This window comes from Peromyscus eremicus, chromosome 1 (genome assembly GCF_949786415.1).
Source record: "Peromyscus eremicus chromosome 1, PerEre_H2_v1, whole genome shotgun sequence".
In the NCBI taxonomy this organism is placed as follows: Eukaryota; Metazoa; Chordata; class Mammalia; order Rodentia; family Cricetidae; genus Peromyscus; species Peromyscus eremicus.
The window spans coordinates 19,492,570-19,519,438 of record NC_081416.1 but is presented as its reverse complement, the minus strand read 5'-3'; the positions used below and the strand labels follow the sequence as shown (position 1 = coordinate 19,519,438).

Sequence of the window (26,869 nt, the reverse complement as noted above, 5' to 3'; positions counted from 1 at the left end):
GAGCCAGGAAGATCTCTGTGAGTTTGAGGCCAGCCTGGTCTACAGAGTGAGATCCAGGACAGGTACCAAAACGACACAGAGAAACCCTGTCTTGAAAAAAAAAATACAATAAGTCTGAGAGGAGAGGAGAGAGGGGAAGTTGTGGATGGGATATAAAATTATTTAATTGATTAAAAAAAGAAAAATTCAATAAATCTTAAAAAGAAATGTGCACGTCTACCAATAGATATCTACTAGATGTTTGTAGTACCATGATGTGCATAAATTAAAATACTGAAAATGTAAATATTCTCAGCAATAAAATTGGGTAAGCTGTGGCACATCTGCACAGTAGGATACTAGGTAGTAGTGAGAATGAGCAACCCACAAGTCTGCCCGAAAATAAGGATGTTTCACATGAACATGATCATGAGTGAAAAAACAGAAACATACCCAAACCACACAAAGATATCTGTGAGGACGCAGGTATATTGTATGTCTACTTGTGATAGACAATTGCTAACTAAATGGCTACTTACTTGTGAGTGGGTACACAGCATCCAAAAGAGGCAATGTACTCAGATGAGGGAAAAAAAAAAAAAAAGAACTGAGGATCGAGAGCAGTAGGGTTAGGTTCTGATTTTAGGCTGCTCAAGGGTCAGTGGGAATCTTGAAATGGACAGAACATAGACCATCTACTAGGTGCATCTTGGGTATCGGACAAGTACTATGTGGTTTTGCCCCTTCACCAGCTGCTTGCTTGTCATGGTGGCATCTGGTCATACTTTAGGGAAGACTGTGGCTTCTCAACAAAGGGAAAGAGAAAGCAGAAGGTGGTTACCATCATTACGAGGATACAGAATCTGCTCTACTGATTGGGGGAGGGTTGGGGGAGGGTTGGGGGAGGGTTGGGGGTTGACGCTGCCGGTACTGGCAGACAGGGCTTGAAGGAGTCAGAGTAGAAAGCTGAGCAGGGCTACAAATGGACTATCACCCTAGCTTTGCACTCTGTTTTAAACTTGGCACTACAAATATAGTGAGGTCCCGAGTGAGGTATACATGGCCCTCTAGTATGGTACCAACTTAATTTCCTAACTTACACCCCCTAATCCCCCACATGAAGTACTCTCTGCCATGTGAAATAGAATTCAGCTTTTATCTGGAATCCCTTCTTCATTTAACTGCATGTCCAAACCCAAATAACAGCTGGTTCTTCAAAATGTAGCTCAGAAACCATCTCTTCCACAGGACTCCCTAGGTCTCTCTGCACCTTCCTCCCAGACAGAACTGATCTGGGACTTGCTAGGTTCTTACAATGTGTCGATAAGTCACTAAAGGATAAAACTGACCACTAGTTCACCTGTCCCTGAGGTGGAGTCATGCACATAAGGGTACTCAGTAACTGTTTAATCAATGGATAGTCGAATTAATAAGGGCATAGAAAAAGGAAAGAGAAAAAGGAGCTGAGGCTGTTGGGACAGCCAGAGAAAGTCTCAGTGCAGGAAAAGCCTGCAGGGCAAGACGGCTGCAGAGATACAGTCATAGTGGAGTGCGGCAGTGGGCAGAAGAGGAAAATGGACAGAAAAAGAGTGAGCTCTGTCCTAGAAAGTGGGACTTGAACTGAGGAAACAATAGGCAGAATTGCTTTGATTCCTAAGAATACAAATGCAAATGCCATAGGGACCAAACAGAGAACATTTTGTATTAAAACAGCTAGAGTGCTGCATACCCTCCCTGGAGGGTGCAGCCTGTACTCAGTCTCAGAGGATTCTTGGAGGTGAGTCCCATGAACCGATTTCCATTTTTTTTTTTTAAAGAAGCTACATGCACACACGTGCACACACATACACCCCAGCAAAGTTTGTGGGACAGCACAGGTGACAGGAGGATCACCTTTGCTAGGAGTCAGAGAAACAGTGCAGTGCATCAGCCCTGTCCTTAGCTTTCTTATCAAACCAAACCTTGTCTTGTTTTTCTTCTCAGCCTCTGCATTCCCAGGGCTTCCCATTCCCTGCTGCCCTGAGAAACATAAGGAAGGAGGGCAGGCTGCTCTCATAGTAGCTGGTAAACAGGGACTCAAACTTGCTGGTGCTATTGCTTTTCCCACTCACTTCATTTACACACACACAGACAGGCCTGGGACAGACATTCTGACTCTGCCATTAACTGAGCAAGTTTCCTAAATCTACGTGACTCCATTTTTTTCATCTGTAAACACTTTTAATAGTAGTACTAAATTTACAGGATTTCTTGAGGGTGAAATGTGTTCACATATTTATACAACCTGGCACGTTGGTAACTATTGTTATAATTTCTTTATGTAGTAATCTATATTCTTCTTCCAAATTTATAGTTGTCCAAGAATTTGTTAATGTCTAAACCCACAGTATTTCTTTCCTGCAATCTGAAGCAGGATTTTATGGCTTCATACTCATAATGGTTGCTCATCCACATCCACTAGCCCACAGGACAAAGCAATTTTTGTTTGGCAAATTGAGTAGTTAAGAATGTTGTTTCCATTAATTTTACTACCTACGTACCTCCCGGAGGCAGGGCAAGGCAGTTTAGTTAAACTAAACCAAACAAAGCGTTTTAGGCATTTAAAAATGAGGCTTATTTGCAGTTGTTCTAAATCATCTCAGCCAGATGGGCGTGTTTTAAATGTTTCTGAGGGAAAAAAATTCGTAAGTTTTCCCAGTAACCCATCTTAATGTTTCCAACCCTTATTGAAAGTTCTGAAGAGTCTGATACCTGGAGTGACTACAGTTTATTATCCTGGTATTTGCTCATAACCACTGGAATAAACTGGGGCAATTCTGGGCAAATTGTAACTTGGTTACCCTTCTGAATGGCCTTCCTGCTTTGAGTGATGCCCACATCTCTTTACTTAGCAAGGAATACTGGCTCAGGGGCATGCACAAGCACTTTACATGCTTACATGGTCATTTTTAGTTATTTTGTGGAGAGGAGGAAAAAGAAGCTGAAGTCCAACCCAACAAAACCTAAAGAATTTGTCCTTTGGACTCTGCACTGGATGGCCATGATGCTGATACTTACAGAGCACTTAACATGAACCAGACGCAGTGAATGCTTCATGTCTGATTTCATTTCATCTTTACCCAAAGCGATATTATTACCAGCACCATCATCATCATCATCATCATCATCATCATCATCATCATCATCTTGTTTTTGCTGACGATGGGAAAGAGGAATGGAGGAAGGGAGAGAATGGAAAAGAAGAGGGGGGAGGGAAGAGAAAGGGAAAGAATGGAGCATTTCCCCAAGGTTACATCCTAAATTGGAGTCCAGAGTCTGGGCTCTTAGCCACAGAACTCACTTCCAGACCTTCTGTAGCACCTGGCAGGACAAAGCCCTACCCTGAATGACTGCCTTTGTAATAGTGCATTCGAATAAGAACACTTCAGAAATTATGGAATGTACCGTATCTTCTTGAATTCTCACAGCTCTGCCAGGTGGTTAATGAAAATTTCACTTTTCATATGTAGTAAGTGGAGAAAATTGATGCTCAGAGAGAAAACACATTCTCTACAGGGAGAAAGTGGCATGGCTGGGACTATGGCCCAGGACTGAGCTCTGACTGTGATGCTCCTCTTAGAGAGTCTTTTTTTCTTTAACTGCAATGCACTGGATGTGTAACACTCACCACAAAGCCTACCACCCTTGAGCCCAGAGGGTATGGCATGGTGACTATATATGGGAGGCATTTAGAGATGGTCTCTCCAGGGGCTTTCAGACCACACTTCTCAGTCTCATGTCTTTTCCTGTTCTTTATGAAGCCACACTGAAGGCCTGGCTCCACAGGAACAGACTATGCATTTGGTTTAAAGTCAACAGCTTCTGTTAGAAGGTAGTCCATTTGCCCACTTTCTCCAAGCATTTCTGCGGCACTGCAGGACATGGAGTCTGTGCTGGAGTGTGTGTGCCACCAAGGACTGGAAGAGCTTGTTTCTGGAGACACTTGGCTCATTCCCAGAAGGGTGCTTTGATTTTGTCTGTTTGTCCATTTGTTTCCCAAGGTAGAATATAGAAGTTCTGAGTTAGAGGTTTTCCCACACAATGAGAGGTGACTTAATTCTTGTGGCTCCAGAGGAAAGAAAAAAAATGGACAAGTATAAAGAAGGTCAAATTCAGCTCAGTAGATCTTTCCGGTCATGACCATCATCCTTCTCTAGCCCTATCTGTCCCCCCAAAGCACTGAGTTCTATATGAATAGCCATATTCAAATAGGGAGAGATGGTTTGCTTCTCAGGGAGGAAATAGAGTAGTCTGTACTGAAAAACAAAAACAAACAAAAATAAAACAAAACAAAAAACTACTTAGACAGCAAGTGACACAAAAATTCCTAAGTCACATCCCAGGGACAATGATTGCTAAGAACCTTCATTCTTTAAGAAAGCAGCCTCTGACATAGGTAGCCCAAGCACGCTGCTGCAGAGGCATTCCTGTGTAGAGTGAGACAGGATGAAGTGTAAGGCGGGGTGAAGGGATGGGGAGAAGGGCTCGCACACGTCCCTTCTGAGCTGAACCATATGGTTGGGTGAACTTTACTCTTTAAGTCCTTCTAATATTAATCTTCTTTTTGGATGTTTATTCCTTAGTTTCCTGACAGAGAATGCTTGAGTGACATATGAGGTGAGAGATCTGGGGTGTAATAATACCATGTCGTGGAAACACTCATAAAGCCATGACCCTGTGGCATTTGAATTCTACATGGGTTTGCACAGGTATTAAATGTTCTGTGGTTGGCTTTTGGAAGTCTGCTCTATCCTGACACTAGGATTTCTAAGCTGGCCTGGAGGGAAGCAGGCCTGCAGCTTCCTGGTGTTTGGAGCAGATGGAGAAAGAGTCTGAAATATTCCTTGTCATCACCTCTGGCTGACAGACCACAGGCAAAGGAGGCAACAGGGAGAAGTCAGACTGGTTGATCTGAGAGAAAAGAGAAGCCAACAGTGATGCCTTGTGAGTGTTTCCTCCTTTGTGTTCATCTCCAAAGGATGGACGGATGGATGCAGAGTGTGTGTGTGTATGTGTGTGTGTGTGTGTGTGTGTGTGTGTGTGTGTGTGTGTGTGTGTAGCACTTGTCTTTGGCTGGAAACAGTCATAAATCAAGGGTTACACAACCACCACTAGCCACCTCCTGCAGGTCCTGTCAAAGAAACAGGCCTCTGAGAGCACAGCTGGACCGGCAGGATCCCCAGAACTGTGGCCCCACCCCATGGGATGAAAAACACATCTGGGATCAGGCTTTCCAGATGTGCACAGGGCTAACATAGAAAAGACATTGCTAGAACACTATATAGTTCTCAAAAACATTTGTGGAGGGCTCAATTTTTTCATTTTCATTTATTATTTTTTATATGTGGGGGTGGGGACATATGGGCCATGATATGGAGACATGGGTATGGAAGTCAAGAGGAAAACGTATGGGAGTTCTTCCACTATGTGTGTGGGTCCCAGGGATTGAACTTAGGTCATCAAGTTTAGCACCATATGCCTTTTGCATCAGAGCCATCTTGTTGACCCTTTGAAAATAATCACAGTAAGTTCTTGGGTTGTTGACTGTTCACTCTGCCCTAGTTCTTTGTCCTATGGTGTTAAGAGATAAATATTAGGGTTGAATTGCTTCTAAGAAGCCATGTTGAGATGCTATGGGAATGGCTTAGTCAGCAAAGTACTTGGTGCACAATCATAAGGACCTGAGTTCGATCCTTAGCACTATGTAAAGGCAAAGTGGCATATGGCTATAACATCAGTGCTGGGGAGGTAGAGACAGAGGGATCTCTAGGCCATGATGATCAGCCAATATGCCTGAATCAGTGGGCTCTGGGCTCTGGGCTCTATGCGAGACCACATCTCAAAAAATCAAGTGGCACGTAAGAAAGGAAGACATTTGATATATACTTCTAGCCTACACACACACACACACACACACACACACACACACACACACACACACAAATACCCCTTTCCATACCTACACACAAAGACATGCTATGGGGTTTCTTTTGGGGGTGCTAAAGTGCCCTCAAATTAGACAGTGGTGATGGCTGCATAATTCTGTGTATAAAACAAAACATACTGAATTGTATACCTTTAAAGAGTTAATAGGATGTGTGTTATAGATCGATAAAGCTGTTAAAAATGGGTCAGCCTATTCAGTTATCTTCCCATTATTTTATTATTTTCTAGTTTTAATTAAACTGTAAGTTATACTTTAATTATAAATTTAAATTATTAAAATAGAAATTTAGTTAAAATACAAAAGACCATGACATACCACGTAGCATTTCAAACTATAAAACCCACCCTTCTCTTTTCAAAGCCACACATAATTTCTTTTCCTCTCTTCTCCTTCCTGCTCTTCCTCCAAATACTACTATACCTGTCAACATTCAATTCAGTTTCCTAGGTTATCTCATGCAGTCTTTATTGGTCTTTTCTCTACTCTGTTAACAAACATGTGCTGCTTACTCCTGTCTGTGTGGACACGACTTGATGATACAGAAATGAGGGGGTGGAGGATAATAGCAATGCCCCCCTTACAGCTTCCTCCATTCAGAGCTCTCATTCAGCTCTTTCAGAACAGCTCAGGCTCCATCTCAGCTCAGGACCATATCCAGGTAATGTTCTTTTTTCCTGGATCTCCGCACTGCACACTCCCAAACAGTGACCACAAAGAAGTGTCCTCTGACACTATTTCTACTTACTTTACTGACAAAGTAAAGCACCCAATACGATTGCAACTGTGGAGTCTAACCAAGTGCTGACAGTTCTGTTATGTTCCACTAGCATCCCTGCCTTCCTCTCCCTCCATGCCTGCTGTACTCCAGGAGGCAGTCTTTATTCAAGGGTTCTTTCTTTGTGTCTGGAATCCACACCTGGGGTGCTCTTTCCTTGCTCCTTGCCTCTCCCCAAAGTCAGATCTGAACATTGTTTCTTTTCTTTTCTTTTTTTTTTTTTTTGAACATTGTTTCTTGAAGAAAGACACTCCTCAGGGGACTTCTTCCACTTATCCGGGCTTGCTGTGTTCTGCCTGTGGTCTGTTAGTTTGGTGCTGTCTGTCTGACACAGCTTTTGAACTGTGTTTACTTGTCTGGTGTTGTGGTCTGTGCTTGGTAGTTCTCAAATGAATGAATGCTGATTTGGCTTTCTCTTAAGAAACTCTCTTGCCTGCCCCAGAGTTCTTCCTCTGGACTAAGAGAAAAGATTTGTTTTTAACAATAAAGTAATAACTAATAAGGCTTAAATTGTTTACACACTAGGTAATGCTGTTAAAAAACCAAACAAAAACCCTTGGCCATCCAAATAGGAAAACCAGCATAAGTAATGGCTTGGTGGCTGGATACAGAGCTTTATCTTCTCAGTTCCCACCTACCGACCCCTTGTCTTCAGGAAAGGTGGGCCACTCCATCTGTTATCAGAAATGCAGTCATTCTGTAGAATGAAATCCAGGCCACGGACCTGAAGGGGTTGAGGAGTGGACAACTAGCCAGGAAAGGTCAACTGGACCCTTTATAAACCTTACAGTTTGAAATAATCATCATGTCCAACTTCAGAAAGATGGTTTCTATCCGATCCTGTTTTAATTATATAGTGCTTATGGCTATTTAAAATTCTTAGTACTGCACTGTGTAAAACTTCAGATGTATAAATTTGATGACATAGCTTGTTGTGATCTTACTCAGGGCAGCAAGACTATACAGATTATATATATATATATGTGTGTGTGTGTGTGTGTGTGTGTGTGTATGCAAAAGGGCATGAAGTTATGCTATTTCAATGGGAGATTTATTATTTAAACTTTGGAAAGTCAGGAAATTCCAGAGCTGGATTCCAGGATAGATATCTCTAGAAAAGAAAGTAGAAGGACCTAATATATGTCAGCTTTTGGTCCTTTCACTGCCTGGCACAATAATCCTTTGCATTAAGCATGGGAATCATATTGCAGACTCTAACCCTTGTAAAAAGCAGACCAATATTTAATGAAAGATTGCTGAACAGTTTCAACAGAGTAAGATAATTTTATATATTTTTAAAAAAGCACTCATCTTGATACAACTAGCCAATTAAACTAAATTATCCCTTTTAAAGAAGAGAAAAGGAAGACCAGGAAAAGGACTAAAGTCATATCTCCATGTTTCCACAGTAGAAGTTGGACTAATTAGCTTCTTGCTCTTTGAAGTTGTAGTGCTCAGGGGTTGCTGACGTATTTCCCGAGATTAAGAAATGGTGAGTAGTAGTGAGGCACCTAGAGATACCTCCAAGACAAAGCTGAAAAGAATCCTCACACAGAAGTAATTTCTCTGTGAGGCAGGGTCTCTAGGCCCAGCTTGTTTCACTTTGGGCACTGGCAGTTAAACCAGCCATACGGCTATGGCTCTGAGTCTCACCATAGCTCCCGCGCTGTATGTCTACTCTGGGATGCAACATCCTTGGAGTTCTACTTCAAAGCAAGAGGCTTCCCTTATTTGTTTCTTTTCTTATCTGGATTTAGCTTGTAATTTCAAAACAAGAGTGCTTCCCACACACGGTATCTTCTTTCAATTGAGGAGAGATGCTATGGATGATGATTTATTTCTTCCCTGGAGAGAGAGTCTGCATGTCCCAGAGGTCAGTTTTATTTCTGTGAACATTTGATCGCATCTTAATGTGCATCTTTCTGCATCAGCCCATTGTTCTAATCTGATCCACACATGCTCATGCGCACTGGGATGACTGGGCTTGAGCTCCTGCAGCTGAAGGCACTTTGTGAACTCTCATACCTGTCATTTTATCCTTCCAATGCATCCCTTCCGTCTCTCCCTGTCCCTGCTTTTTCAACAGTGAACTCACCTTCCATGACTAATGCAATCCGTAAGCAGCCTTCATGCTGATTCCACAGATTTTAATTTCCTAACATTTCCCTTTAGACTCTCTCTAACATCCTCTTTTTAAAAAAGAAAATCCCTTCTTGGAATTATCCACATGGCCCCCTGTGTGAACTCTGTCTACAGGGCTCGGATGCTTCAGGTGGACATATGGGTCAGGGATGGAGTTTCTGCTGATACATGCCAGGAACCCAAGTGTGCTAAGTCCCTGCTAGGAGTAGTGAATGAGGCAGGATGAGTCAACCAAGGCTCCTGATCTCAAGGTGCTCTAGAATACATAGTGTGATATTCAAAGCTGAAACAGGAGAAGACAGCATGGTGTTGGAAAGAGCACTAGCTTTGGGTTACTTAACCATATGTTCCTCAGTGGTAAAAGGAGAGGATATCTACTTCAGAGGAGCCCTTGTGAGGACCCACCAGTGCAATGCTGTGTACTAGGCAGTGTACATTTCATTATTTATTGCTATTATATTTTAAAATGTAACCATGGCATTTAATATGAGGATCTTAGAGTTATCCACATAAAATATGGAACTTACTTCTACTGTAGAAAAGCTTTCAGAGATACAATGAATACATACAAGAAGAAATTATTTCAGACTTATTCATAAGCCTGATTCTTTTTTTTTTTTTTTTTTTGGTTTTTCGAGACAGGGTTTCTCTGTTTCTCTGTGTAGCTTTGCGCCTTTCCTGAACTCACTTTGGAGACCAGGCTGGCCTCAAACTCCCAAGTGCTGGGATTAAAGGCGTGTGCCACCACCGCCCGGCTATAAGCCTGATTCTTGAGACCAGTATGTATAGAACAATTTTCTAGCTCTCACCATCACCAAAGGGCCTATTTTTTCCCCCATCCATTAGGGAACTGAAGAGGGTCTGTGTGGATAAACAATCTTAAAATTGTTGCTTATTGCTTCAGTGTGAAGAGAACACTGGACTCACTGCCTTCCATCTAGAGCGGTGGTTCTCAACCTTCCTAATGCTGTGACCCTTTAATACAGTCCTCATGCTGTGATGACCCCCAACCATAACATTATTTTCATTGCTACTTCATAAAGGCAATTTTGCTACTGTTATGAATTGTAGTGTAAATATCTGTGTTTTCCAATGGTCTTAGGCGACCCCTGTGAAAAGGTCATTTGACCTCAAGAGAAGTCATGACCCACAGGTTGAGAACAACTTATCTAGATTCTTTCATATATGATTCTTACTTTTAGGATAGGAAATTAAAACCAATCAGAACTTAGTTTCTGTATATCTCTCTTACTTTTTTGAAAAGGGTCATGGATCAAAAGATTGTGGTTCAAGTCTATGACAATTTTATCTACTGCTAAGGTGGCCAGGCTCATCTTAGAACATGGAGCCTGAATGAGAAGCTGAGGTGAAAAGCCACCAGCACTATTAGGCAGGCCTTGGAGATGGCCTGGAATTTAATTAGCTTTGATGAATATATCTAATGAGATTACTACTACATTTCTCTTTTTCTATAGCTTTATTGAGATATAATTCACACTCCTTACAATTCACTGACTAAGGTATAAAATTCAATGGCTTTTAGCAAATTCACACAATTGTGTATCCATCACTACAACAAATTTTTGAATATTTTTGTTAACCCCCAAAGGAAGCTCTGAACCCCTCAGTATCATTCCAACCCCACTCCCAATCTCTCAAGAATGGGAGAGCATTCATCTTCTATCTACAGACTTGCTTTATTTTGACATTTCATGTGAAAGGCCTCACACATTACATGGGCCTTTATGACTGGCTTCTTTCACTTAGCACTACTAGATTAAAATAGGATACATTTTAAATGTTTGACATAAGGGAAATTCTTAAATAAAACAGTAGAGCCATACTCTAGATTAATTCAGATCTTTAGAAGAGAGGAATAAATAGGAATAGAATATTAATAAATATTTCATTATTTAGAGTATATAATTTTTTCAGAATCATTATTAATCTATCACTTTTATAACTAAAATTTAAAAAGCAAATACTTAAAAGGGCAGGAATGGGAGATTGAGCTTTCCTTGAGAAGATCCAGAGGGACAGGAGCAGGAAGACCCAGAGGGACAGGAGCAGGAAGACCCAGAGGGACAGGGACAGGAAGATCCAGAGGGACAGGGACAGGAAAATCCAGAAGGGCAGGTACAGGAAGATCCAGAGGGACAGGAGCAGGAAGACCCAGAGGGACAGGGGAGGGAAGACCCAGAGGGGCAGGGACAGGAAGACCCAGAGGGACAGGAGCAGGAAGACCCAGAGGGACAGGGACAGGAAGATCCAGAGGGACAGGAGCAGGAAGATCCAGAGGGACAGGGGAGGGAAGACCCAGAGGGACAGGGACAGGAAGACCCAGAGGGACAGGGGAGGGAAGACCCAGAGGGACAGGGACAGGAAGATCCAGAGGGACAGGAGAGGGAAGACCCAGAGGGACAGAAGCAGGAAGACCCAGAGGGACAGGGACAGGAAGATCCAGAGGGACAGGGACAGGAAGACCCAGAGGGACAGGGGAGGGAAGACCCAGAGGGGCAGGGGAGAGAAGACCCAGAGGGACAGGGACAGGAAGATCCAGAGGGACAGGGGAGGGAAGACCCAGAGGGGCAGGGGAGAGAAGAGCCAGAGGGACAGGGACAGGAAGATCCAGAAGGACAGGAGCAGGAAGACCCAGAGGGACAGGGACAGGAAGATCCAGAGGGACAGGGACAGGAAGATCCAGAGGGACAGGGACAGGAAGATCCAGAAGGACAGGGACAGGAAGACCCAGAGGGACAGGGACAGGAAGATCCAGAGGGACAGGAGAGGGAAGACCCAGAGGGACAGGGACAGGAAGACCCAGAGGGACAGGGACAGGAAGACCCAGAGGGACAGGGGAGGGAAGACCCAGAGGGACAGGGGAGGGAAGACCCAGAGGGACAGGGACAGGAAGACCCAGAGGGACAGGGGAGGGAAGACCCAGAGGGACAGGGACAGGAAGATCCAGAGGGACAGGAGCAGGAAGACCCACGTGCCCAGGAATGCTGGAGAAACTGAAGCCTTTGACATCAGAACTTCCTCCAAACTATGCAATTTATAGGCAAAACAAATGGCTGAGATTCAGGCTTGCAGCAAGTCCCTATGAAGGAGAATCCCTTTGTGCTCTTTACAAATAAGGTTTATTTAACCAAAGGACAAACTCAGGTTGTCCTGAGTTTTCTGCTAATTGAAAGTGAAGTAGACCTGGAAACTGGAGACTGAGTAATGACAGACTGTCAAGACTGAGAGACTGGGAGGACAAGGACTTACTAGCCAGGATGATCACACAGAGATGGGGTTCCACTTTTAGAACCCGTGGAAATCAGCTCTATCTACTCCAGGTGTTTCCACAAAGATTAATGGAGTGGCTCTTAAAACCACAGGGAGATGGTACCTATTTTTTTAATCTTTATTTTTACAGTTTTTTAGACTAGCAGGAAAGAGGGAGGTTGGGAATACAGATTCTGCTGTCAATCTTTGTAGAAGGGGATCCCTAAGAAAACACTGAGCAAAAAGAAGTAGGTAAGTAGGGTCCTAGCATGCACATGAGAATTGTGGATCCTTTTAAATAGATTCGAATGTCACCTAAGACACAGGTACAGTCATCTTGGAAGGAATGCTTTTATCTATGTAAAGATGAACTACAGGTGCCCATTACTAGGGTAGCCACAGTGGCTCTCAGCTGGAAGCAAGCTGAACTGGTGTATCACAAAACAGGTAAGAAAGACAGAAATTCTGATTCTAACAGATATCCTACAGGTAAAGTCATTTGCAGGATAAATGATGTAATGATAAATGTGAAGGATAAATGTGTAATAGCAATGGCCATAATGATGTTGATGGTAAAAATAAACATTAAGTGTGTAGTATGTGCCTAGCACTGTGATAAACATTTCATACTCACTATTTACACCAATCCTCACAAAGCCCTATGATGTAGACACTTTTTTTTAGCCTCATTACACGGATAAAGCAATGGACGTTCAGAGAGACTAAGTGATGTGTTTAAGGTCTGCCAGCTGGTGTGAAGCTAGGCTTTGCGGCTCGTGCTCCCAGCCTAATGCTGCTACGGTGCTGTGGTACCACTTCCTGGTTTTCTTCCTCAGGACTCCTAAACTGACTGAAAAACTTAATTCCCCAAAGCTTGCAAATTAAGGACCAACAGCTTAATATTTTGTCATTCATTGCATATTTCAGCAAATTCATCTAAAAAAGACAGGGGTTATATTTGTAAATAATTATCTTCTAGAATTTTACCAAGTTAGTGTTTTCTTATGTTCACAACTATAAGTGAGGCTGACATTTAAAATTCACGTGTTTGTTATCACTACTGTGTTAAGTATTAAAACTGATTACTTGCTTTTTAAGTAGAATAAAGCTTCCTCCACTCTTTACTGAAAGAAACATGTGTAAAGATTAAAAAATGCAGAACAAAAACAAAAACAGAAATAAAATTTGAGTCAAAAAAATAAAGTAAATAATATATACCAAGCTATAAAGTGACCAATTTACACAGAATAGGTTAAAATTGTCAAAGGTATCAGGAATAATAAATTCTGGCATATTCCACAGGGAATAAATATAGACTGAGAAAGGAAGAAGAGTAAGTCTTTGAAGACCACTCGCCCACAGAATGAAGTCAACTGAAGACCACAGAGAAATAGGAAACTCAGTTGGTGTGTGTGCCTGTGTGTGTATTCATGAGAAACAGAAAATGTTGAATTCATCTGCTTTTTCAATTATGAACAGGAAACATAAAACTATATTCAATAAATGCACTACAAACTGTAATAAAAATGACTTCAGGTCCATGTTAGAGCAGAGAGGGAGGATGAGAGAAGGGAAGCTCAGTAGGGTCCCTAGCCCTTTTCTGCATCCATCACTGTCAGACCTCTGCCCTTCAGGGTGCCCTCCTCAGATCGATCCTATTTCTCTGGCTCCCTGTTGCTCCAGTGCCCTTTCCTTCCACCTTCTCCCCCAGCGCCACTCACTTTGTGAGGTCCTCCTCCTCCATCACTCAGGAAGAGGAAGCCTGTAACAACGCCTTTGCCTTTGCAGAAGCCCAACCTTTGCTCTCTGGAGTCTTTACCCTGAATTTTCAGCCGAACACCAGCCCTTCCTTCTTTAGGTCTTTCCATTGTTGCCAAGAAAACCTTCACACTGCTAAGTGCCAAAGGCTCTATCATGAGGGTGAGGGTGGTGCCTCACACAAGCATTTTACTATTTGATTAGCACCTATGAAATTGTCCTTCAGTTTCTGGTATGAAAGACGAGGATTTGATTGTTTTAAAGCCTCCAATTTCAATTCACTTTCATTTTCTCAATTTGATAAAATTTTATTCTCACTTCCTCTTCTGTTGATCTCAGCCATTTCAAACAACATATTGAAACCTATAATTCTTTTGTCAGCAATCATACACAGTTACCTACAATAACCCACCGAGAGCAGAAACCACCTACAGGTAGAGTTTTGATTTCCATCATTTCTGCTTGTCAGCATGATGTTCTTATCCCATGAAGCTCTTGTCCAGGAGGACACAACTTGAAAATATGTTTTTGGCTTAGTCCAGAAAGTTCAGCTTAAACTTACATTAGAGTGCTTAGGTGTTTGATGGCAGTAAATGACAGTGGCCTTCTAAGAATCACTGAAGCCTTCACCATGAAATCATTGCTCTACTGGGCCATCAATCTCCAGCTGTCATACGAAGCCATTTACCCAGTGTCAATCATGTCTCTACACTGAAAGGCTAACTTTAAATTATACCTCCTCCAAAAGCCTCAAACATTGTCTGACTTGCTTCTTGCCTTTCGGAGATGCCATTAAAATTTTGTGAAGAAGTTTTTCTCTTACCATAGCAAGCAATAAACTCAGTTTCACTTTATTAGAAGGCTAATTTGGTGGTATTTTGGAGGAAGAATCCAACAAATTGAGACCTCCCTCCTCTCTGTCACCACTTAGAACTATTAGAAAATGTAGTTCTGAGGCCTCCTTCTGAGACCTCCCTGATCTCTTCATTCTTTGAGCTCTCCAAATGCTGAGGGGTCCTTTTTAAGAACCCACCTCCCCTTCTTTCTGGTTTTTCAAGACAGGGTTTCTCTGTGTAGCCTTGGCTGTCCTAGAACTCCCTCTGTAGACCAGGCTGGCCTTGAACTCACAGAGATCTGTCTGCCTCTGCCTCCTGAGCTCTGGGATTAAAGGCATGCACCACCACACCTGGCAGATCTATGTGATTATCCATCCAAGCAGGAGGGACTTTTATCCTTTGTGGGAATGTCTTCTTATCAGCAATGCCCTGTGTCTGTCTGTCCATCCCTGGCATTTCTCATACATCTTTAAATAGAAATCTTGTAGGAAGAGAACAGCCCCCAGGATGAAAACACCCACAAAGTTTCTTCTTCACTGGTTCCTTTGAACAAATCGGGCTCTAAACCTTCTGAGAACTCTAGGACTCCGGCTGTTCTGAGACTGACTGTGGGAGAGATTGCCTCTCCAAGCCTGTCTCCTGAGAACTGAAAATTCATCAAGTTTTCCACGGGAGATGGTCCAGCCATCTGGATGGGAACCCAAGTCATGAGGTGCACAGTGACACCTACAAGGAGCTATTTCCATGCTCTCCTGGGTTTCTCAGACTAATCTAAAGCTTCCACCTTTCTGGCTCATTCCTGCTTCTTACATGTACTTATACAAAAATCCACATTCATGAACCTACTTTCTGCATGGCACAATTGCATCAAGGATAATAAGTTCAAAAATGTTCACTTGGGAAATACCTTAGAACGAAACAGGGAGTGAATATCAAATAATCTTCAGTTTTAATTGGTGTGAAGAAACTTCCAAGAGAAATTCAAATTCTAAAATTGTTTAAGAGATCACTTGGCCAAGGCACAGGAAAAAAATGTGAAACACGTAAAACTTTTTTTATAGCTATCCCTTACACTTCACAACATTCTCTTCTCTTCTCCATTCCCTCTACTCCTGCTTTTTCTTCAGGCCCACTTCTTGCCAGAAGCTCAGGATTTAATTACTACTTAAAGCTAAACCACTCTCACTAGAGGAACAAAACCTCTGACTTTTAATTTCTGGTCTAATTTTGAGCTTAGAACCATCAAAAAGATGCTTTAAAGTCTAGATAAGAATTATGAACTTTTTAGAGAAATCTAGAATAGACTAATCATATATAATGCCAGGCTTCCAGATCTACAGTTTGTATATTAATGTGACCTCAAATGCAAAAGGCAGAATGGGCATACACTAAGGATGATTCAATTGACTCAGATTTGCAACAGAAGTTTTTATTCAGTTTTATCAGTAAAGAGAATGCAAGGAGACACTCTCTAATACTGTTGTTAGACAACATCCAAGAGCAGATCCTGAAGCAATGACGCTAATTCTTTCTCACCTTTGTTTCATTTTAATTTTTGAGACAGAGTCACCCAATGTAATCTAAGTTAGCCCCAAGTACCAATCCTCTCGCCTCAGCCTCTCAAGTGCTAGGATTATAAGCATGTGATACACAGCCCAACTTTCTCTCTTGAATGGCCTGAAGGCAGAAACAGGAGATGAAAACAAGCAAAATTTAGGCTGTTGTGAGATCTTCAACATCTCACTAACTATTTAAAGCAAATCCCAGAACTAAGAGCAGCATGAGAAATGCCAGAGTAGTGCCCTCTATTACCATGGTAAGCGACCTACTCACCACTGCCTGGTTTTAGTGGTATTTTGGTGGGGTTTTTAGGGAGCTAGCAATCAACTCACTTGTAAGAAGTCATCAGTTCTGGCATCTTTCACTCTACCTTTCCTCTCATCTTCTGCATCCTCCCAGCTTTTGGAATCTTTGCTTTACTTTGACATTTATGATTTATTCTGTAATGATGAATATCTTCCATTCTTACTTGAAGGTTATGTTCTGCATGTTAAAAACGCTGAAGGGTATATCAACTTTTAGTTTGCTTACACTTTAATCATGACTTTATTTGGTTCTCACTCCTCCATTTCATAGTTTCTAAAAGGTCTTTCTATATGGTGTTCATGTAATTTGCATCAGTATGACTATAACAATGTGACTATAATACAACATTATACTCAGAAACAGCCTAAGTATAACAGATGTATAGCTACATACTATTAAATAATGAAAATATACTTATAGAACTCTCACATTCAATATACAAAACTATTACACTGTGATGAATTGAATAGGAAATGTCTCTCATGGGCTCAGGTATTTGAACACTTGTGTTCCAACTGGTGACGTTGTTTGGGGTGGCTTATAAGGTACAGCCTTGCTGGAATAAGCATGTCATTGGGGTGGGCTTTGAGATTCTATACCCTTGCCCTACTTCCAGTTAGCATGCTCTCCCTCTGCTTTGTGCTTGTGGTTGAAGATACAAGCTTTTAGCTTCCTGCTTTGGCCACCATACCTGTCTATTGCCATCCTTCACACTGGACTCACCTTTTTGGAACCATAAGCCAAAATAAACTCTTTTCTAAGTTGTCTCAGTCATAGTGTTTTATAAGAGCAACAGGAAAGCAAAGAGTATACCCACCATGAAGATCTCTTTTATGTTGTCTCTTAATAGTCACATTTACCTTGCAAATTTCACCACCTCCAATCTCTAGCAACTGTGAACCCATTCTTTATCTTATAATTTTGTCATTTAAAAACTGTTCTCTAAATGTAGTAATATGTCTGGCCTTTTGAGATTAATGCTTTCTATTCAGCATTTTTTTTTCTTTTGAGACCTGTGGTTTCAAGGGGCTGCCTTTAACATTTGGGTGCTGTAAAGGTGATAGCATTGAGATCTTTAAGAGTGAAGGCTCTTCTCTCATGAGTGGCATGAAGGGCCTTAAACAAGTCATCCTGTAGCAGTCAGCTCACTTGCCTTCTGTCTCCTATATGGGAAGGCACAGCATTCCTCCCCTCTGGAAGATGCAGCTCTAACCAGACAACTGAATCTGCTAGTGCCTCGATCATGGACTTCACAGCCATGAACATTATGAGAAACAAATTGCTGTTATCTACAAATTACCCTGCCTTTGAGATTATGTACAGCAGGATTGCTGTGGATATCACTCTGTATAAATAAAATGCTGATTGGCCAGTAGCCAGGCAGGAAGTATAGGCGGGACAAGCAGAGAAGAGAATTCTGGGAGGTGGAAGGCTGAGGCAGAGAGATGCTGTCAGCCGCCGTGATGAGAAGCAACATGTTAAGATACTAGTAAGCCACGAACCACGTGGCAACTTATAGATTAATAGAATTGGGTTAATTTAAGATGTAAGAACTAGATACCTAGAAGCCTGAGCCATTAGGCCAAACAGTTTAAATAATATAAGAGTCTGTGTGTTTATTTTATAAGTGGGCTGCAGGACTGCCAGGGTTTGGCGGGAGCTGGAGAAAAATTCCAGTTACATGGGATAACACAGATGAATAAAAGGACTTGTTCAAGTGTGTGCTAAAAGTTCCCCTACTACCCTTTTGCTGATAGTAGTCCATGATATGGAAGCATCAGCATTTAACCATTTAGCCACAGACACACATTTTGATCCTTAACATGTTTTGCTGTTAATAAGAAGCCTGCCATAAAAAAGAGTACACATGATTTGGTATGGATATAGGTTTTCTTTTTTTTTTTTTTTGTGGTTTTTCGAGACAGGGTTTCTCTGTGTAGCTTTGCGCCTTTCCTGGAACTCGCTTTGGAGACCAGGCTGGCCTTGAACTCACAGAGATCCGCCTGGCTCTGCCTCCCGAGTGCTGGGATTAAAGGCGTGCGCCACCACCGCCCGGCTTGGATATAGGTTTTATCTTTGGGAGTCCAGCACTAAGGAGTGGGATTGTATGATTATTTGGTAAATATGTGTTTAATTTTAATAAGTGCGCCACCACCGCCCGGCTTGGATATAGGTTTTATCTTTGGGAGTCCAGCACTAAGGAGTGGGATTGTATGATTATTTGGTAAATATGTGTTTAATTTTAATAAATGCTTTCTAGGGTGGCTGTATAGCCTCTCCATCCACAAGGAATCTGTGAGACACCGAGTTCCACTGGCTCCTCACTAGCAGTAGAAGGTGCTTTGACCAATCTCAAAGGGCAGGCGAATCTGTGGCAGGTTATTATCCATATGACCATAGAAAGGCCAGGCTTTCTTCTGAGCCACTGATCCCTTGATTCATTGGGGCATTCCTTTAGGCTAACCACTAAGAATAGTAGGATGATAGGAGACTGTGATTGTGTGCAAACCAGGTGGAGGATGGGTGACAGAGCCTGCTGAGCAGACTCAGGAAGCAGAGGTATGGGGGAGCACCCCTCTCCAATCATAGGCTGATAGTCTGACAGGTGGGGTACCTTAAATCATTCCTCTTGGATTCCAGCTGTAGCTCTCAGACACCTAGCACGATGAAAGCATTACAATCTCAGGAGGGGGCAGAACTGCTAGACTAGCTTTCATTTTTTCCTTTCAGATGTGAAGAGAGAAGACAAGAAAAGAGAGTTCTCCTTAAAGAGATCTGTTTGATATTTCCCATTATGCTGTGTTCCTTTTATATCACCCAACATGAACCAGAAGCACCAGAATTCATGAAGATTCATATTCCAAGCTATGTTAGTATATACAGTCATATAGACTTACAGGTTAGTAACATCAGGTCAATTTGGAGAACAAAACAATAATAAGTTTAGGGATGCATAGGCTGGGTCCTATGCATCTGGAAGTATTTTCTTCTTTGGTGGTTGGTGTTGGCTGGCAGCTAGCACAGCAACTGTTGAATCCTGATATATGGCCCCTCTGTTGGGCTCTTGGGACTTAATAACACATAGCATATCTTCCACTCAGATTGGAGTTGGTGGAGTTGGGGACACGCCCTCTAATCCTTAGAAAGAGGGTTAAGATGACAATAAAGGAGTGTATTGGGTGAATACTGTTGCTGTGTGGCTAAGCAGACTCCTTCCCCAAAACTGTTTTCTGGGGAAAAGCCTTGGGAGCTAAAAGATTTCGCTAATGTAGCTTTTGCTTTCTCTCTTTCTCCCTCTCTCTCCCTCTCCCTCTCTCCTCCTCCCTCCCTCTCCCTCTCTTCCTCCCTCCCCTCTCCTCTCTCTTCCTCTCTTTCTCCCTCCCTCATCTCTGTGTGTATACTAACAGGGCGATCAGGTTTTGCATTTAAGATACAGACTTTTAGAACTAACAACCCCCCTTCAACTTTAAAGATGTTAAAATAATTATTAAGTAATGCAAGAGATTTGGGACAAGAATTCAAATTTATGAAAATCCTATTTAAGTGAGATTGATGACTTATTCCCCACAGTTAAATTCATGGTTTGTAAGCTGATGAAAATGTAGGAATGTGGCACATAGGAGGTACCACTTGTAGGTAAAGCACTAAGTAAAATGGCAGTTTTAATGTTGCTTCACTTGGAAATTGATAAATGGTAGGAGAAAGAAATGAAGCAAGTCTCGGACTCTGACTGTACAGTGCTGTCCCTTTACTTCAAGGCTACCTCTCCACCACAGACCCACCTCCTGGAAAATTCTCCCAGCCTTAAGGTTCAGCTTGGATATCAGCTCCCAGGTAGAGTTTCTCTGTGCTTCAACACAGCTCATTGCTCCCTCCTCTGGGTTTCTAGAGCGCACTGGACATTCTTACAGCGCTAATCACACTGAATGCTAACAAGTTGTTTATATGTTGGCCTTTGTCATGGGACAAAGTTTCTGAGGGCAGAAATTAACAGTCATATTTGTAATATATAATTTGTGACAGTGTCTGGAATGCAAGAGAAACTGAATAAACAAAAAATGAAAGGAAACAGAAAGACAGATCAAGGATAGATAGATAGATGGGATAGTCTATTACCCACATAAAGTTTAGAGCTTGAATGTATGAATAAATCACCTGGAAAATCCCCACAATTCTCAGTGGTTCATGCTATAGGTCACTCAGCCATGTATTTCTGTTTCCCTCACGTACATTTATATATTTCTGTTGAAGATGTGTAATTCACAGCAACCTGTGACAAGCTACATTTTCTAATACACTAAAATCACTTATTTATTAATATCCCTTATTTTGTGCACTACTTTTCATATTAAATTTTTTAGCATTTAAAAGTAAAATTTGTGAGCTTGTTATGTTGATGTACTCTTGTAGTAGCGGCTACACTGGAGGTCAGGGTAGGGTCTTGAGCTTGGGGGTCCAAGGCTAGCCTGGCAGACACAGCAATAATCTATCTCCCAAAACAAAAAGTTTTGAGTGTCTCAAAAGCTCAAACTATGACTATAACAACTTAGCAACAGTTCTACTGTGGCGTGGTCTTTCTGTACAGATAGAGGCAGGCAGGAAATACAAGCAGAGATACAGGGAGGAGAAAGATGGGGTCAGAGGAGATGCTGAGAGCTACCCAGGGAAGCAAGAGGTAATGCAACACAGGTAAAGCCACAAGACACGTGGCGATACATTAATAGAAATGGGTTAATTTAAGATGTAAGAGCTAGCTAGCAAGAAGCCTGAGCCATAGACCAAATGGTTTGTAATTAATATTAAACCTCTGAGTGGTTATTTTGAAAGCTGCTGCGGGCCAGGTGGGACACAGAAAAAATTTCAGTCTACAATTGGTGCCCAGACCTTTGGCAAGAATTTCCACATAAAACGTGAGAGCTTAAAAAAAAAAGTTCTTAAACAGAGCCAAGAGCAGCTTCCTAGTTCATGTCACTCATTATGGGGTGTGGTACAGAGAAGTGTCTCTTGGCAGCAGCGGGCTTCAGCAGCGGGCTTCAGTGGCAACATGGTGGACTTCTGAGGTCTCTCAGGGGCTGCAATACAAAGAGGCTTCTCCTAGTCACTGTCTGTGGGCTTGGGAGCACAGCCACAGGCTTAAAAACACAGGCATTCTACTTAATACTGCCTCCCAGAATTGGGGAGGTAAGTGTACCTGTGCCATGTTGAAAAGCTGAGAGGGGCAGAGCCAGCAGCCAGGGCCACTGCTTTGGTCCTAGCCACACAGCTTAATAGTTTAAAAACTCTCCTGGTCAGAAAAGGATTAAAGATACACAATAAAACAGATTCAGATGGAAAAAACCTGTAAACGGGTTACCGTATGTTTAAAATATACATAGGCTTGAGGAAAAAAAAGGATAGAGAAAGTCCTTAAAGAAGAAATAGAGTAATAAAAAATGTAATAAGCCACATAAAGATGGAAAATATACAGAGAGTCTGGATTATGTATATTACTATGTTTTCTTTGAATTTTTTTGACTGTTAATGTGCTAACTACAGAGAGACATTTGATTGTGGGGGCTACTAAGTTAAACCAACATATATATTTTAAAGATAACTTCAAAATTTGGGTCTAAGGATATGTTGCTTTGGAAAAGAGGTTCTTCTTTTGTTTCCACAGAAGATGAGAATTTGTGGATCACTTCCAGGCTAATATGGTTTGATCAACTAAAACTCCCTGAAAGGTATCTGATGACAGCCATGGCCCAAATGATCCAACATCCAGAACAGCTTCAAGGCAACTGGCTGAGACAATGCAGCCTCAAAGACTACTACAAACAAGATTTAAACATAATTCTAAATTTTCTTAGGATCCCCGTAAGATTACCAGCTGTCTCTGTCATTTCTAGAATTATGGAAGCTGCTGGCAATACACTTCCTGTTTACTTAGGTAATATTATATCCTTCTGGGGTCTTTGATGGAGTTGAAGACTAGATACTTATAATTATAGTTTTCCTTAGTGATGATAAAAGGTAAATGTAGCTGGAGTTATCTCCAGTCCCACCTGGGCCTCCAGCTACTCAGACCCAAATAAACACACAGACGCTTATATTATTTAAACTGTTTGGCCTAATGGCTCAGGCTTCTTGCTATCTAGTTCTTATATCTTATATTAACCCATTTCTATTAATCTATAAGTTGCCACATGGCTCGTGGCTTACTGGTACTTTACATCTTACTTCTCATGGTGGCGGCGGCTGGCAGTGTCTCCTCACTCAGCCTTCCTGTTCCCAGAATTCTCCTCTATCTTTGTCCTGCCTATACTTCCTGCCTGGCTACTGGCCAATCAGAACTTTATTTATTAACCAGTCAGAGCAACACATTCACAGCATACAGATATCCACAGCAGGTAAATTAGATACAAAACTTTAGAGTCACAAAAATAGGATAGATGATAGGATAGTTTCTTTAATTTTGCCAAATACAAATAGACTAGATATTATAACTGTAATTCTTGCTTGATAACTGTTTTGTTATATATAATTTTACTATGTTAAAATGAAAACCTTTTTTGATTAGACAGGAAAGGGAAAGTGCTGTGGGATGGTCTTTCTGTACACTGTGAATATGTGCTGCTACCATTGGTTAATAAAGAAGCTGCTCTGGTCTATGGTAAGGCAGCTTAGAAGCAGGTAGGGAATCCAAGCAGAGATACAGGGAGGAGAAAGGCGGGGTCGGAGGAGATGCTGAGTGCTGCCCAGGAAAGCAAGAGGTAATGCAACACAGGTAAAGCCACAAGATACGTGGCGATACATAGATTAATAGAAATGGGTTACTTTAAGATGTAAGAACTAGCTAGCAAGAAGCCTGAGCCATAGACCAAACAGTTTGTAAGCCTCTGAATGATTATTTTATAAGCTGCTGCTGGCTGGGCGGAACACAGAAAAGGTTCTAGTTACACAGTTCTTTCCTCTTTATGAATAAAACGAGTTTTACTTGCATAAATCTAACTTATTACAATTTAGTGTTGGTATTAGAACCTCTGTGAGCTCCAAGACTTGATAAAAATTGACCTTACAGTTTCAGGTCTAAGATATAACTAGAGAACAGCAAAGTTACTTACAAATTATACATTTTTTTTTTTACTATTATGTGGTTAAATCACAGTAACTATAGCTGCTAGACTATAGACACAACCATTTATCACAGGTGTGGTTGAATCTGTGCAGACTCAGGCAGCATAACGCCAGCAGTGTCTCACATGTGAGATATGAGATCAGTTCCCATGAGAACAGGCGCTGAGGTGGGCACACGGTGTGCAGAGACTTCCAAAGGATAACCAAGTGACTGTGAATCAGTCTGCTTTCTGTTATCACCCTGTGCCAATGATGCTGAGCAGCAGTGATAAGTTCCTTCCTGAGACAGTCTTCCATGGTCTAACTTCTCATAGCCCTCATGGTACTGCTCAGTTTTATAACGTGAAAGTCTCAAATGAACACATTTTAACAATCCACCCCTTAGTAAACATTGCATTCTATATCAGTTAATTCCAGGAAATCCCAATTATTCATCTGCCCCCTACACACATGTTCCTGGTAGGAATATGTCTGTAACAGAGAGGACACTTTGTCATTGTGCAAGCCATCCTCCATCCAAGATGTCACTTCTGCACACTCTTACACTGTGACTGCAGGGTGATCTGAGAGACAAGGCAGAGCCATTATTTCAGGACTATTTAATTCTGTCATTTTTACATGACCACATGAAGATTTTGTGTTGAAAATCGAAACAATAAAACAATATAGGCCATGAGGTATTTGTTTGGCAAACACAAATTTTAATTCATCCTAAAACATTTTGCTGAATTTGAAAACTATGTATAGATAGAAAGATCTTTAAAATAGAAATGTATTCACAGCTGGGTGGTGGTAGCACACATCTTTAATTCCAACACTTGGGGAGGCAGAGGCAGGTGATCTCTGTGAGTTCGAGGCCAGCCTGGTTTATAGAGTGAGTCCCAGGACAGGCTCCAAAGCTACACAGAGAAACCCTGTCTCAACCCCTCCCCCGACCCACAAAAAAAGAAATGTATTTGCTCTTTTTAATCTGTCAATTGTTTTATTACAATAAAAAGAATCTGGAAGCTGGGCGGTGGTGGCGCACGCCTTTAATACCAGCACTCGGGAGGCAAAGCCAGGCCTGTAAGTTTGAGGCCAGCCTGGTCTACAGCGTGAGATCCAGGACAGGCTCCAAAGCTACACAGAGAAACTCTGTCTCGGGGGTGGGGGTGGGGGTGGGGGAAGAATCAGGAAAATAATGTTATTGCTGATTTTCATTGCACATATATTTTCCATATTGAGGAAGAAGATTCTAAAAACAGTTCCTCTCTAAGTATCAAATGCACCAAGCATGCCTGTGAACTGGCTGATTGCTAAGATAAGGTGAGACAGTACAGTGAGACAGGGTGGAGGGACGCCACTGTTTCAGACCCCAGAATGCTTTGTCTTTCAGGCAGTTAGAAATTCTTATTCAGCATCAAGGTCTTCACTGTATTTTGTGTGAAGAACCTCTTTAAAATATAGGTCTATTGAGATATATTTCACAATCATATAATTTACTCACTTAAAGTACACGATCCAATGGCCGTTAGTGTATTTATGGAGTTATGAACCATGACCACAAACAGGTTTAGAGCATAGTACCTCCTTATATGTAATGCCATAGTCATTAACAGGCGTTTCCAACCTCTTCCTCATTCTTCTTTCTGCTCTACCCAACCCTTCTTCCAAAATACTTACCTGCTGTATTTGTTGATTATGGGTACTTTATGTAACATGTTTTCAAGGTTCATCTATGTTGTAGCATATATCAATACTTTGTTCCTTTATCTGACAAATAAAATTCCATTGCATGGATACACCACATTTTAATCAATTGGTGGATGTTTGTTTTATTTTATTTTTTTACTTCTTTAGCAATCCTGAAAAATGGTACTGTGTAGGCACATGCTACTAATTATCTTGGTTATATATCTAGTAGTGGGCATGTCAGTACATATAATAGCTAATGAACTGACTTCCGAAGTGGCTCCATCAAGAGCCACTAGCAAGGCAAGAAAGTTTGGGGTTGTTCCTCCTAATCAAAATATTTGAGAGGAAGGAAAGGAAAGAAGACAAAGTGAATGAGCATCACTGAGCACTGGTATCAAGCATATATATATTAAGTACAAAAATTTGTCACTTTCCATTGTGACACCATGAGGACCAAAAAGCCATCACATTGAATTTTCAGTCATGTAAGAACAGAAACAAAGTGAGTGGTTGTGTGGTAAGAACCCAAATCATCCATGGCTACATTGCTACTGCCCACAGAAACCTGGCCAGACACTCTGCCATCCTCACATGTGTATCTTCACTGGTATTTCAGGAACTCTTCCACCAAGAAGACAGAAGCAGAACATGACTGAACTGTGAATTCCAGGAAATTATTGGAGTCACATCAACCTCCCAATAGCTGATACCTGAAGTCTCCTTTGAACCCTTCACTCAAAATCCTTGTCCGGCTGCCCACCAACACTAAACTATTATATCATGATCTTACTGAATCATAACCAAGCTTCCACAATAAATGACCTGCCCTAAACCAGAGTTTCAAAAATCTCATAAATATTGTCACCACTCTTTCCACTCCAAAATGCCCTAACACTCTATTAAGGTAGCATTTTCTTTATTAAAAAATAAGTTTGTTTTTGTCTTATGGAGATAGTCTGTGAAGCTAGCATTTGGTGGTGGTTTGTTGTGAAAGAACTGCCTAGTTGGTAAAAAGTTCCTGAATAATTACAGAAAAGTATTTTTAGAAAATGTGTGTGGGGGGTGTGGTTTGTGGGTGTGGGTGTGTGTAGCACTCACATAGGCAGTATGCTATGCCATGGTGGATGTGTGGAGGACAAATGTCAACCTCAGGTGTTGGTTTCTTGGGTCTTTTGTTCTCTGTGGTGTATACCATGCTGGCTGGATTGTGAGCTTCTGGGGAACCTCCTGTTTCCACCTCCTATCTCTTGTAGGAGAACTGGGATTCTAGGTGCGTTTACCTGGTTTTACATGGGTCTGGGGATCTGAACTCAGGTCCTCACTACTGCACACAAGTGCTTTCAGTCCTTTTAGAAAAGTATATTCAAAAGTCAAAAGAATGTTGTAAAATGGAAAAAGACAGAAAAATATAATGTGGTTGATATATCATGCACCCCAATAAACTTACCTGGGGGTCAGAGAACAGAACAG

The 26,869-nt window shown here is 41.6% G+C and overlaps 1 protein-coding gene across 1 annotated transcript in view; it reads right to left on the bottom strand.

The window, feature by feature from the left end:
* The window catches only part of Hpse2 (heparanase 2 (inactive)), a 681,933-nt gene that overhangs the window by 87,060 nt on the left and 568,004 nt on the right, over positions 1-26,869 (bottom strand). The gene's annotated exons all lie outside the window — the stretch shown is intronic.